This window comes from Felis catus, chromosome C2 (assembly GCF_018350175.1).
Source record: "Felis catus isolate Fca126 chromosome C2, F.catus_Fca126_mat1.0, whole genome shotgun sequence".
In the NCBI taxonomy this organism is placed as follows: Eukaryota; Metazoa; Chordata; class Mammalia; order Carnivora; family Felidae; genus Felis; species Felis catus.
The window spans coordinates 125,080,634-125,093,273 of NC_058376.1; the positions used below are offsets into that span (position 1 = coordinate 125,080,634).

General features: G+C 43.0%; 1 long non-coding RNA gene across 3 annotated transcripts in view; it reads left to right on the forward strand.

Annotated features, from left to right (window-relative positions):
• The window catches only part of LOC123380119, a 29,397-nt gene that overhangs the window by 1,104 nt on the left and 15,653 nt on the right, over positions 1 to 12,640 (forward strand). Inside the window, exons 3-4 of one of the 3 annotated variants that reach the window (XR_006585472.1) lie at positions 1,913 to 2,001; positions 2,663 to 3,453. The exons of the other annotated variants lie outside the window; for them this stretch is intronic. This is a non-coding gene — a long non-coding RNA (uncharacterized LOC123380119). Of the gene's footprint in view, positions 1 to 1,912; positions 2,002 to 2,662; positions 3,454 to 12,640 lie in introns of those variants that run through there. 3 annotated transcript variants of the gene reach the window in all.

The window sequence follows — 12,640 nt, forward strand, 5'->3', positions numbered from 1 at the left end:
TACCAGCTTGACCTCCTTTGCTCCTCCAAATGGTCAAAAGTCCCATAATTGCCTTGCTTAGTTTCATGGCCCTAAATCAGAACCCTGACATAATGGACGCTGAACTCTCACTGTTCCTTCTCCTATTAGATTAGGGGCTTTTCCCTCATTCATTTATGGGTTAACTAGAGCCAACTAAGTTCCTTATCTTCTCCAGCCTGACTTGGACTGCTTATATTTTCACTTGTTGGTAGGAAAAAATATGGCATCTGCTCACCTATCCTGGCTGACAAACCAAGCATTAAGAAATTAAGAACCTGGAGTCCTTTTTCTCTGCCTTCTGGCGACATCTTGTCTCTCCTGCCTCCTCCTCTTCATCCTCCTTCTGTTTCTGCTCCACGTTGGGGGCAGCCTACATAACTGGTTCCTATACCATTCTGTGTGCTTCTGGCTCGTCCTTCTACCCTTGCTGTCAAGTAGCAAAGAGCACCCTCTAGGACTGCCTACTTCAGATTTCCTCGCTGGGGTCCTAGGCAAAAACTGACTTGGGAAACAAATTGATTGACTTTTAAGTGGACCCAGGTGGAACATAATTTGGTACTTAAACTAATTGAAACTTTTCTACCAAGATTTAGTGAAGGCCAAATAAGCTCACATTATCTCAAAGATGACCTTAGAATGATGGTTAATTTGGTCTCAAAGTTTTCATAGGCAATTGTTAAGATAGCTTTCAAAGCCTTCGATAACCTGAAACTTAAAACTTGTTTGGATAATAAATTGGATTGAATCATTGGATATCTAGGTCTTTTCCAAATAAGATCAAATATTAAAGCATTGATTACTAAACATAAGGTTTATCTGATATTGAGTTCTTATTGCAAAGAAACTAAGGATATTTGGATCTGCTGGAAAACATGTTTTGTGCTTAATTGATTCATAAATTAGCCATCCAAAGAATTCTGGCGTAGCAGTTTACAATTTTTTACTTCTTAGTTTTCACTAGAAACTAAGGTTTCTAAGAGTTCAAAATTCTGCTTTTCTCTTTGTTAAAAGACAAAGTTTTCTTGGATTGTTGGTCTGCTCTTGATAAGAAAATGTAAACAAAGTTGTTTTCTGTTTTCTTTACCCAGAAAAACCAGTTTCTATGTTTTGTCTTTATCAGGTCTTTAATGATCCATAATCCTTTTTAGGCATGTGTTTTAAAAACTTTCTAAGGTTTTAAAAAACTTCCTTAAGATTTAAAATTGTAAATGAGGTGTCAGACTAATTCGTCTTGTTTATTTGGTATGTTACTCTCTGGTATAAGGTCATCATTTAATATTCTGATTATTATTTTTTTAATTTTTAAAAAGTTTTTATTCATTTTTGACAGAGAGAGACAGAGCACGAGTGGGGGAGGGGCAGAGAGAGAGGGAAACACAGAATCTGAAACAGGCTCCAGGCTCTGAGCTGTCAGCACAGAGCCTGATGCAGGGCTCGAACTCACAAACTGTGAGATCATGACCTGAGCTGAAGTTGGACGCTTAACCAACTGAGCCACCCAGGCACCCCTTATTATTTTTTTTAATGTTTATTTATTTTTGAGAGAGAAAGAGCATGAGCGGGGGAGGGGCTGAGAGAGAGGGAGCCACAGAATTCAAAGCAGGTTCCAGGCTCTGAGCTGTCAGCATAGAACCTGATGTGGAGCTTGAACCCACAGACTGTGAGATCATGACTTGAGCCAAAGTAGGATGCGTAACCAACTGAGCCATCCAGGTGCCCCTCAATATTCAATATTAAAGTGTTATGTGTCACAGAAATTAAGAAAAAAAAGTGCACCTTTCAGGACTTCAGCCAAGTTATGGAATGCTCTTGGAGACTAGGGTCTGTCTGTCCCAGTGCTGTGTTAGCACTTAGCTTATTTCTCACCAGTGGTATTCATGTCTGGCACCAGGACATTCACACAGAGGACCCAGGACAACAGGCATATCTCCAAAAGGACCCAAGTGGCTCCAACATTCCCCTGGCAATAAAGCAGTGATGGTGAGTAGGAGGAGGTGATGGCTACCCCTTAGGCAAAGTAAGGGACAGTGGAGTCTGCATAGAGGTGGGGTACATAATAGCTCATCTTGGAGAAGCAGCAAGACCCCTCTGTGAATTTGAATCCAGAGGCAGTAGCATCTGAGTCTAAGGGATCTGAATGGAGCATCTGTATCAGGAAAAATTGGTATCACTGAAAGAGGGTGAAGATACCTATGGGAAATGAAGAGAGCTGTTTCTAGAACTGAGGAGCAGGTAGCACTTTATTACAGAGGACTCTGAGAAATCCTTAAATAGCTCAGTTACTCATGATGTCCTGGATGGGTGTGCCTGAAGAGGATAGATACCTCTAATGTGGCTAAGATGCTGGTATGTGACATACAATGGTGTTAACTCAGATGCCCCAATCCTCTTTACCGCCTGGGCAGGGGCAGAATAAACATTGTATTTTTTTCTAAGGGATGTTCAGTTGTTCTATTTTTCCTACAGTGTGAGGTATAGGAAGGGACTTTTTGTAATAGGGCTCAATACGGGATCAAGTCAGACTCTCCTTTGGGCAGAAGTTTATCAGGGATGTGCTTCCAGATTAGACCTTGTAGTCTGTCTCTCTTTTTCAACCAGCCCAGGCTTGTTTTGTCCTTTATTTTATTTGTATCTTACACAGCTTAGACCATATCCTCAGGATGGAAAGAAGTGGGAACAGAAAAACCTCTGGCGCTGCAGAGAGTGACAGCTATTGCCTGAGCATCTAACTTGCCACATTTGGTACTTTATTGAACACTGTGTACACAACCTATTAGGTGAATCCTGATCACCAATACTAAACAATATTTTGTCGTGTTTATACCACTCTGGATGATTCTGAGATCTGTAAACATTTAGATAGAGGTTCTACTATAGGATCTAGCTTTTGTAAAACATTTTGTCATTTGGGATACATCAGAACAGTTCCCAAGTCAGTTATAAAACATCCTTGCTGAAAGGACTTTTAAAGTAGCCCAGGATTCTGTCTGTGTAGCATTGGGTGCTGGAGACAGTGGGGTGGCTGGAGTCAGGTCCCAAAGCACCTCTCCTCCTGAGAAGCCTTTTCTAACCAAAATTACACTCCAGGAATGTGTGTATTTTGGTGTGCTGTTGGTCATGATAGCAATGATGCTGCAACTCTGACTTTGTACAGTAGGTTCTCTCAGCCTGGCCTTCAACCCTCTTCTCATTTTATAGAACTCAACTCAAACAGCTCCTTTTCTTGGTTTCTCTTATTGATATTTAGGGAGCCCCTATGGCTCTGTCCACCTTCTTTGCGCCCCAGAGGTGGAAGAAGAGCAGTGAGAGAAGCTGGACCAAGGGCACATGGTGCTGCGGACTGGAGATTAGGAAGAGGCTAAGACCCCAAGTCATTATGTGGTGTGTTGGCCTTGATTTGCCTCTTTGAGAAGCTCTACAGGGAATGGGGCTTGCTGAGAAACCCTCTTTCTCCCTGATGTGCTCTGCTTTGCTTCTTCTTTTTAAAAAAATGTTTATTTATTTATTTTTGAGAGAAAGAGAGAGAGCGCACAAGCAGGGGAGGGACAGACAGAAAGAGGGAGACACAGAATTGGAAGCAGTCTTCAGGCTCTGAGCTGTCAGCACAGAGCCCAATTTGGGGCTTGAACTCACAAACTGTGAGATCATGACCTGAGCTGAAGGTGGATACTTAACTGACTGAGCCACCCAGGTGCCCCTCTGCTTTGCTTTTTCTTGCCATGAGGGGTGCACTAGGAGGAAGGAGCTGAGGAGGCCACCTGGCTGGTTTGGGCCCAGCAGTATGATCTAGCTTACAGGTTTGGCTTTCCACAAAAGAAAATAACAATTGTGTCTCTTGTGTTGCTCCCTCAAGATCTACAGGGGTAACAGTTGGGAACCAGTTTCTGGCTATCTCTATCTTCTTTGCCTTCATATCAACTTCCAGAGCTGATGTCTCACTTATCTGTGTCTCCCTTTGGGTTTGTAGGCTTTCCTCATATCACTGATCAACCAAGGCTGCAATTACTTTTTACTTGTGTTCCTTCTCCTCTGCACTCTGAGCTCCAGAAGAGCAGCATATTGGGTAGAATAGTGTTTTCCCCAACCCTAATTCCATGTCCTTGTTGGGACCTCAGAATGTGACCTTATTTGGAAATGGGGTCATTACAGATATAAATAGTTAAGGTGAAGTTGTACTGGAGTATGGTGGGCCCTTAATCTAATACCACTGGTATCCTTAGAAGAAAAGACACACATAGACACACACAGAGGAATGATTTGAAGAGACAGAGGGAGAATGCTCTGTGATGGCAGAGGCAGACATTGGGATGATGCCTCCACATGTCAAGGAACACCAAGGATTGCTGGCAAACCACAGAAACTAGGAAGAGACAAGAAAGGATCCTTGCCTTCCTTGCCTACAGCCTTTGAAGAGAGCATGGAGCTCCTGACACCTTGATTTCAGGCTTCTCAGCCTCCAGACTGGTGAGAGAATAAATTTCCATTTTAAGCCACCCATTTTGTGACGCTTTGTTACAGTGGCTCTATGAAACTAACAGAGTTTTGTTCTGGTCACCGTTGTATTGCAGGTGCCTAAAATAGGGTCTGGAAAGGAGAGGCAAACTGGTATAATGTTTGCCAAAGATGAACTGTATGTAGAGATAGGGGATAAAAGAAATGTGATGAAGGAGAAAGCAGATACAAAAAGGGGAAAACCTTGCCTCTCTAGTGCATGGCCAGAGGTTGGGATGCTTGGAAATCAATGTATGCAATATATGCCTAGCAAGTGCTCATTCAGTGAGAAAATGAATGAATGAATATCCGATGATACTGGACTTCTCTCATCTTCACATCACCTCCGAAAGAGCGATCAGTTGACATGCGTGGTGGCAGGAAATGATGAAACTGTGCAAAACAACAACATGGCAGGACTGTGTCAAGGCGCGCGCGCACACACACACACACACACACACACACACACACACACACAAATGATTTGAAGAAAGTGACAGTTTATTAGGCCCAAAATTTTAAGGTCTGTAACACCTGAGGATAAGACTTGCCTTCAGTTATAGAGTGGTGCTTGGTGTCCTGCTGTGCCTGCCATTCTGCCTGTGATAATCCAGTTCCTGCTGAACTACACTAATGCTAAAGCCTCCTTCCCCATCTTAGCTCTGCCACCTGATTCCTCCAGACCCCACCCCTGCACTCTCTGGGAAAGCAGGCTGGTTTCTCTTGCAGCTGCAAGGCTGCCCATCCCCCTGCTTCCCCTTCCCTTCCTCATTGTTCTTCATTGGCCAGCCTTGTTTGCAGCACAAGGACATGAAGAAGACATTCTTCCCATTCTCCAGTCATTGTCACTAATTGAAATGGGAAGCAAGACAAGGCTCCAGAAGAAAAGCTTATTATGGGCTGCCTTGTTGGAAGAAAATGAATCACCTAAGCAGATAGGTTTCCGTGATCTCAGGCAAACCTCACTCTTTATTCTACACAACCCCGTCTAATTGTTCAAGAAAATGTTCATCTGCTTCATAATGCAACACCCATAATGGAAGTGTTGTGAAATCACTGAAAAGTTTATTCAAGGCTCGCTCCTGAAAGCCCAGCTGTAATGCATGGGCTTCAGAGGAGTTAATAGAATTGGCTCTCATTGAAATTGCATGGATAACAAATTTCCCTAACACATATCCTTTTAAATATGCTTGTTGATGGAAGTCTGAATTGGCGTTTGACAGATGCAAAGCACTAACAAAGGGGGTGAATTTCCCACTTCTGCTAGTCATTCCCCTTGTGACTGTGTCATCAGAATCCCTGCCCAGCCTGCTACAACTGAATGGGGCCGAGAAACCCCCACAGTTCTCATGAAATCAACTCTCTTAAACAGGAGATATTGAACTCTTTTCTCCAAATGTAAAACATAGAGAAAGAAGAGAAAACCATTGTTTTAGACCATTTGGTATAACAAAATACCATAGACTGGGTGACTGGATAACTTATAAATGACAGAAATTAATTTCTCACAGTTCAGAAGGCTGGGAAGTCCAAGATCAAAGTGTTGGTACAGCCAGTGTCTGGTGAGAGCCTGCTTTCTCATTCAGAGATAGCCAGCTTCTTGCTGTGTCCTCACATAGTGGAAGGGTAAGGGAGCTCTGGTCTCTTTGATAACGGCACTAACCCCATTCACAAGGGCTCCAGCCTCATATTCTAATCACTTCCCAAGGCCCCACTCCTAATATCACTCTGGGGGTAGCGGGTAGGGGGACGAGGGGTATTTGGATTTTAACATGTGACCTGTGGGTGGACAAAAACATTCAGACCATAGCACCATCCTGTGAAGTGGAAGGAAAACCTCCACAAATAATGGATGGACAAAACAAGGCTACAGAGCACAAGCTATCTTGTAGTGAAATTTCTTTCCAATACCTTCAAATGGAGGAGTCAGAATTAACTGAAGAAAACGAAACACAAAAACAATAAAGCCAACATGTGTACTCCTCATGCACCACACAGCTCTTGGTAGATACAAAGAAAAAGTTTAAGATGAATTTCTGCCCTCAAGAAGTCTAGTTAGATTCGTTCATTCATTTATACACTGATCTGGAGTCTGTAGCCATTGAGAAACAATGATCATTTAGGTGCAAAATTAGGGGAAGTTGGCCATGAGTCTAAGGCAAGTTCATAAAAGGAGAAAACCAATCAAACTGAAGACTTGGGAAATTTATTTAGGGGTCTCTCCTATGTATCTTGTCTGAGGTATACCCAGATCTACCCTTCCAGAGACTTGTGACCTGAGTTGTTGGGTGATAAATGTAAGAGTGATTCCCTCTGCTTCTTTTAATGTACCCAAATGCCACTTACCACACTGGGAGCCATCTGTGACCCAACTTTTCTCTTTCTGCCTTCCCACAATGAGAAAACATGTAGCAAATTACAGATGATGTCCCTTCATCTGGAAGGCTCTGTGACTGCTTTGGCCCACAGAAAATGGTGGAAGTGATGTTTGCCAATTTCTAGACTTGAGACTTGAGAAATAAGTGGAAACTTCCACTTCCCATCTCCAGAAACATTCCCTCTGGGAGCTCTGAGTTTGCCATGCTGGGAGGCTAAGGTGGTTCCTCTGATCAGCAGTCCCAGTCAAGTCAACCTTCCAGCCATCCCTTTCCTTGGCTTGAGATAATTAAGTAAAACCATCCTCAACTTTCCAGACAAGCTTAGGTACCAGCTGACTCCCCTCAGGTGATGTCAACCAATAGTACATGGAGCCAGTGAATCATCCTATTGTGCCGTGCCTGAAATGCAGACCCCAAGTCCACGAAACATATATAATAAAATGTTTTTGGCTACTAAGATCTGGGGCAGTTTATAACACAGTAACAAATAACATAAAGAGATTAAAAGCACCAATGATAAGCATGCTTCATTTCCTCCTCTGTGCAGAAAACTTTTTTGTTTGCTTTTTCCATTGTTGCCTGGCATTAATCTCAAGTCACTCGTGTCATGGCTCCTTCTTATGACTTATACCACAGCTAGAAGGCCATGTAGTGAGGGCTCTATTAGAGGCAATTTCTTCTCCTGCTCCTCCTTCTCCTTCTCCTCCTCCTCCTCCTCCTCCTCCTCCTCCTCCTCCTCCTCCTCCTCCTTCTTCTCCTTCTCCTTCTCCTTCTCTGCCAGAAGGAACTTGGCCACACAGTGGCCTGTGTGTATGGATGTGTGTATGTGTGTGTGTCTGCTTCTTGCTAGTGTGAGAAATATGTTTCATTACCAGACTTTATTTTCTGTCCTCAATGGAGCCTTTTTCTTTTTCTTTTCTCTTTTGGTGGGGACTATAGAAACCATTTCAAGGCAAGGCCCTGTCTATTGCTTTTGTTTTTCCCTCCTTGTTTCGTTGGAGCTTTCCGCATTCAGCACTGATGTTTCTGGAGGTGGTCGGCATTGTTCCTTCCTCCTGGGCCTGGCGGAGCGCTTGGAGGGTCAGTTGGAAATGAAGCTTCTATTATCTGTGATCTGCCTCACCCTCTAAGCCTGTCCGTCCCTACACTAAGGCTCAGCCAAGCATGAAGAAAACTAATTGTCCCCACTCTCTGCTCTACTGCACACCAAACCCCTGTGTGTGCTTCCCCCAGTTCCGCGACAGTCCAAGAAAACCTGGCTCAGCTGAGGCAGAGGGACCCACATTCCCAGGTCCCGCTCCAACCAGAGGCTTGGCCTCGGAGGCCAGGACTCAAGCCTGCATGGCTTCCCGGGGAGCTGCCAGGACCAGGGAAGGGGCGGAGGGAGGGTGAAAAGCTGATGACTCTGCGTGTTCCCAGTAATTGCAATGGGCATAGGAAAGGGGACTTGATTAATTTGCCTGATGAATTATGCATCATCTCTGCTAGCCGCCCTCCCAGCCTCAAAGCTTTATTATTCACATTGCTTGAATCCCACCACCTCACCCCTCCTTGCCTTGAAAGCTCCTGTCCAACAAGTATCAGGGAATCCTCTGGCTCCTGATCTCTATGACCACCTAACAGAGCTTACGGCAAGTTGGCAGAATTACTGCGATGTGAGCTGTTTAAAACACATGCGTGTGCGCACACACTCACACACACACACACACACACACACACACACACACACACACACACAGCTGGAGGAATTCATCAATAACAAGCCCAAGATTTATGATGTGAGGGGCAACTCAGCTGTCTTTTGTAGTTTAGGACAAAAAAAATTTTAAATACAGAAGTGGCAATTATTTTGTTAGTCGCGTTTTAAGTTAAGACCACATGAAAGAAAGTCTCCTTTAATAAAGAGAGAAGCAACAAGAAATGCCACAGCAGTGAGATTAACTTTGGGTGTTTTCAAGGCCTGTGGATTGCAGATTTGATCTCCCAATTTTTCATCTCTCTGGTCTGTTCAATCTTGGGTTTAACCAAGGGCCCTTTTCAATCCCTCCTGAGTGGTTAGTGGTAATATGGCCTTTCATTAAGTGTCCTAGCACCTCCTAAATGATGCAGTCTGCCTAGCTACCCATCTCTCCAGGTGAAGACAGAAAACTCTTTGTGTTACTAATCAGAGCAAAATAAAGGTGATACTTCCTGCTCAAAGCTGGGATTGAAGAATTGGGCAAGGTCCTTTTCTTTTTGTCAAGCTTCTTCTGTCAGAGCTTGGCCTGAGGGGCAGACCTAACAAGGGAACAAATAAAATAAGACTATGATTTTTTTTTTTAGATTTAGGTTTTTGATAGCAACTTTATTGAGATGTAATTCACATACTTTACAATTTACTCAAAGTATACAATTCCGTGGTTTTTAATATGTTCATAGAGTTGTGCACCTATCACATTAGAATGTTTTCATCATCCCTAAAAGAAACCCAGTGCTCTTTAACTATGACCCACCTTCTACTCCCAACCCAAGGCAACCACTAGTCTGCTTTCTGTCTCTGTTTGTCAATTCTAGACATTTCATATAAAAGGAATCATGGAATGTGACCTTTTTTGTTGGACTTCCTTTACTCAGCACAAGGTTTTCAAGGTTTATCCAGGTTGTAGCATGAATCAGTATTCTTTTTTACGACCAAATAATACTCGCTTGTCTCGATATGCCACATTTTGCATAACTATTCTTTAGTTGCTGGGGCAATATGATTATTTTCTAATATTTTTATTCAGAGTTTTTATGTTTTCTGTCTTTATGGAAAGAATCTCGTATCAAATTGACAGGAAAGCTTTTGGGTAATGTACTAGATAAGAAGACCAATGTAAAACTCAAAGCAAGAAATAGATTTTAGTTTCTTCCAAGGTGGGGTTAAAGCATACATTTCCTGTAGCATTACAAAGACGATTTACAGAATGAACTCTTTTTCAAAATGCTGATTTAAAAAAGTGCTTTGTATCTTTTCAAAACAGCAAGATTTCTATTCAACAAACATATATCAAGTACTTCCTCTGTTAGGGTTGCCTATCTCAAGGACCTGGAAGTCTGATGCAAACACAACAGTCTTAGATGGCAGATGAGAACTAATGACAAAAGTGGTAGAGACAGCACATGAGGGCACAGTATTGATTTGTTCTGGAGGGCAGGTTGAGAGCCCAGGAAACCAGAAGCCTGGCTGGAGTCAGGCTTGCCTCAGTTTCACCAAGTATAGACTGACCTTTCAAACTAGTATCTTAATAATGCCTCTTTTCATCAGAGGAGGCAGCCAGAGTTGCAGCACCGGGGTTCCCTCTCTGCCCCTGTGGACTGAGGACTCATTTGAATCAGCCAGTCTGGAGAACTCTGTTTTCCTGGCTGTAGGTAAAATGAGGAATTGGACTCAATATTCTGTGATATCTCCCAAGAAGCAGAGAGTGGAATAAGAAGTCTTCTGTATCTGGCTTTGAATCTCTTCCAAAGGATAGTTCTCTCATCTATAAAAGGGAAAGAATACAGCTTACCCTAGACATAGTGTAGAGATGGAACAAGGTAATGTCCACAGATGCCTTTCATTACAGACAATAAACAAGTGGTGGTTTCTTAAGGCTCTACTAATGCTATCTCCAAAGTTCTACTCAGACAATATAGAGTGTTTACTGAGGACTTATTACATGCCCCCAAACATGAGAGAATAAAAGAAGAATGTGGTGAGGAACCTGACCTAGTCTATATGAAACAAATAGTGACCAGGACAAGATACTGTCTCCCCCAGCTGGAAATGTTTGCCGTCACCTCCCACGCCCAGTAGCCAGTGGATTGTCCCTCTCCCAGCGCTCTCAATACTTTCCTCTTTGGGTTTGAATTATTCGGTTAAAAGATTTATCTTCTTCACCAGACTGTGATGTCCTTGAGGGTGGGGACCATGTTCTTTCATATTTAAAAATCTGAGCTTATCAGGGAGTTCCCTCTGAAACCACACTGTTATCTTTTCTTTTTCTTTCTCTTTGTAGTTATTTGTAATTTTACAGTTAGAATGTCATTTTTAAGGCCTCTTGAGTCATATTTCCTTGCAAGGCATAGCTCTATAGTCATGGCTATCTTTCTTCAGAACATTCAGATGTTTAATTTCCTAAAGTCTAGGGGACCGCTTTGGTTCATGTGATTGACATGATGGGGCACTAGTGAATCCTAACCACTGGTGATTTTTTTCTTTTATGCTGATTAGCAAACTCAAAACAGTAATTACATTCATTGTTTGCTCTATTTTTAGAACCAACTAGTTGTCAGAAGGGCAAGGCAAATGCTCTTTCTGTAGGAGAACAAACCTTTCTATTGAGCTCTGGAGAGCTGAAGCCCCTAGTACTTCCCCATCTTGCCCAGAAGCCAGGAAATCTTGTGTGACAGAGGCCAATGACCAATCCAGCTGAGCTCCATCTGTCTCTAGGTCAGGCTGGGACTCAGCTCCCTTCAGAAAGAGAGAGAATACTTGAGTAACAAAATGCTAACTTTAACCTAGAATAGGTAGATTAGTTTATGGATGTATTAATGTATATAAAAAGGTGATGTATTGAAAGGACCCTGGGGTGGCTCACAGGATCAAGGAAAGAATGAATTCAGATCTCAGGAAGGGCAAGAGCTTTAGGTGACTTTCGTAGCAGGATCTGTGAACCATCTCTTCAGGGGCTACCATTATGTTAACTGTACTCAACCTCTGGGTATGTAATACTGTTCAAGACTCAAATTCCAGAAAAGGCACCAGTTGGCTCTGCTTTGGTCAGCATCAATCTTTTAACTGCCCTCTGTCACATGGCATGAATGCAGTCACTGATGCCCACCCTTTTGTTTGTAGACATTCCTAGAGAAGGGAGGTTTGTTGTGAACTGGGAAGCCACCACTCTAGTTGGCATCTACCACAGTGCGTGCTTGCCTCCTTGCCCCAAATTGATCAGCAACAAGCAAGGCAGGGAAAAACTCTACCCAAGACTCTCCGAGGCAATCACTCTTTCATCTGGTAAAAACTTACAAGATCAAAGGAAAAAAAATCACCAACCTGTAATTTTCTGGTATTTACGATGCTATCTTCTTTTACATGCTTACCTAGCATTTTAAGTTCTGTTATTTAACAGGCTAGAAATTCATGAGGCCAAGTATTTATTGCAATACGCAAATTTTATGTACCTAAACTGTGCAGCTGGGAATAGGCATTTTCTTAAAACATAGTGCAGCCCTCAAGGAAAAGACTCTAAATCAGAAGCCCCCAGGGATTCTTATCCAACAAGAGAATTCAGGAAGGACTTGGCCCTGAAGGCTCTGTAGGATCCGGGACAGGGGGAGGCACTCTTCCATTTATTTCTTCATTGACTATTTAGCGAGCATTTGTTTTATGTCAGGCACTGTGCTAGGCACCAGGGAAACCAAAGTGATGCAGACAGGTATGGTCTGAGCCCTTAGAGATCTTTTGAGCACTAACACTCATTGGGCTCCACTGGGGATAAGAGGGGTATACAGAACCATGCAGCACGATGACCTTACCTAGCCAGGGAAGATTTCAAGAGAGGCTGAGACCTGAGAAGAGATGTGAAGAGTAGAGGAAGAGTGTTCCAGGCAAAAGGAACTACATGTGTAAAAGAGGCAAGAGAGAACATGATGTATCCAAGGAACTTTATGAGTCTAGAATTGTTGAAGTATAGACAACCAGGAGGCAGTGTGGCAAGATGAGGTAGGAACCAGCTCAGAGACAA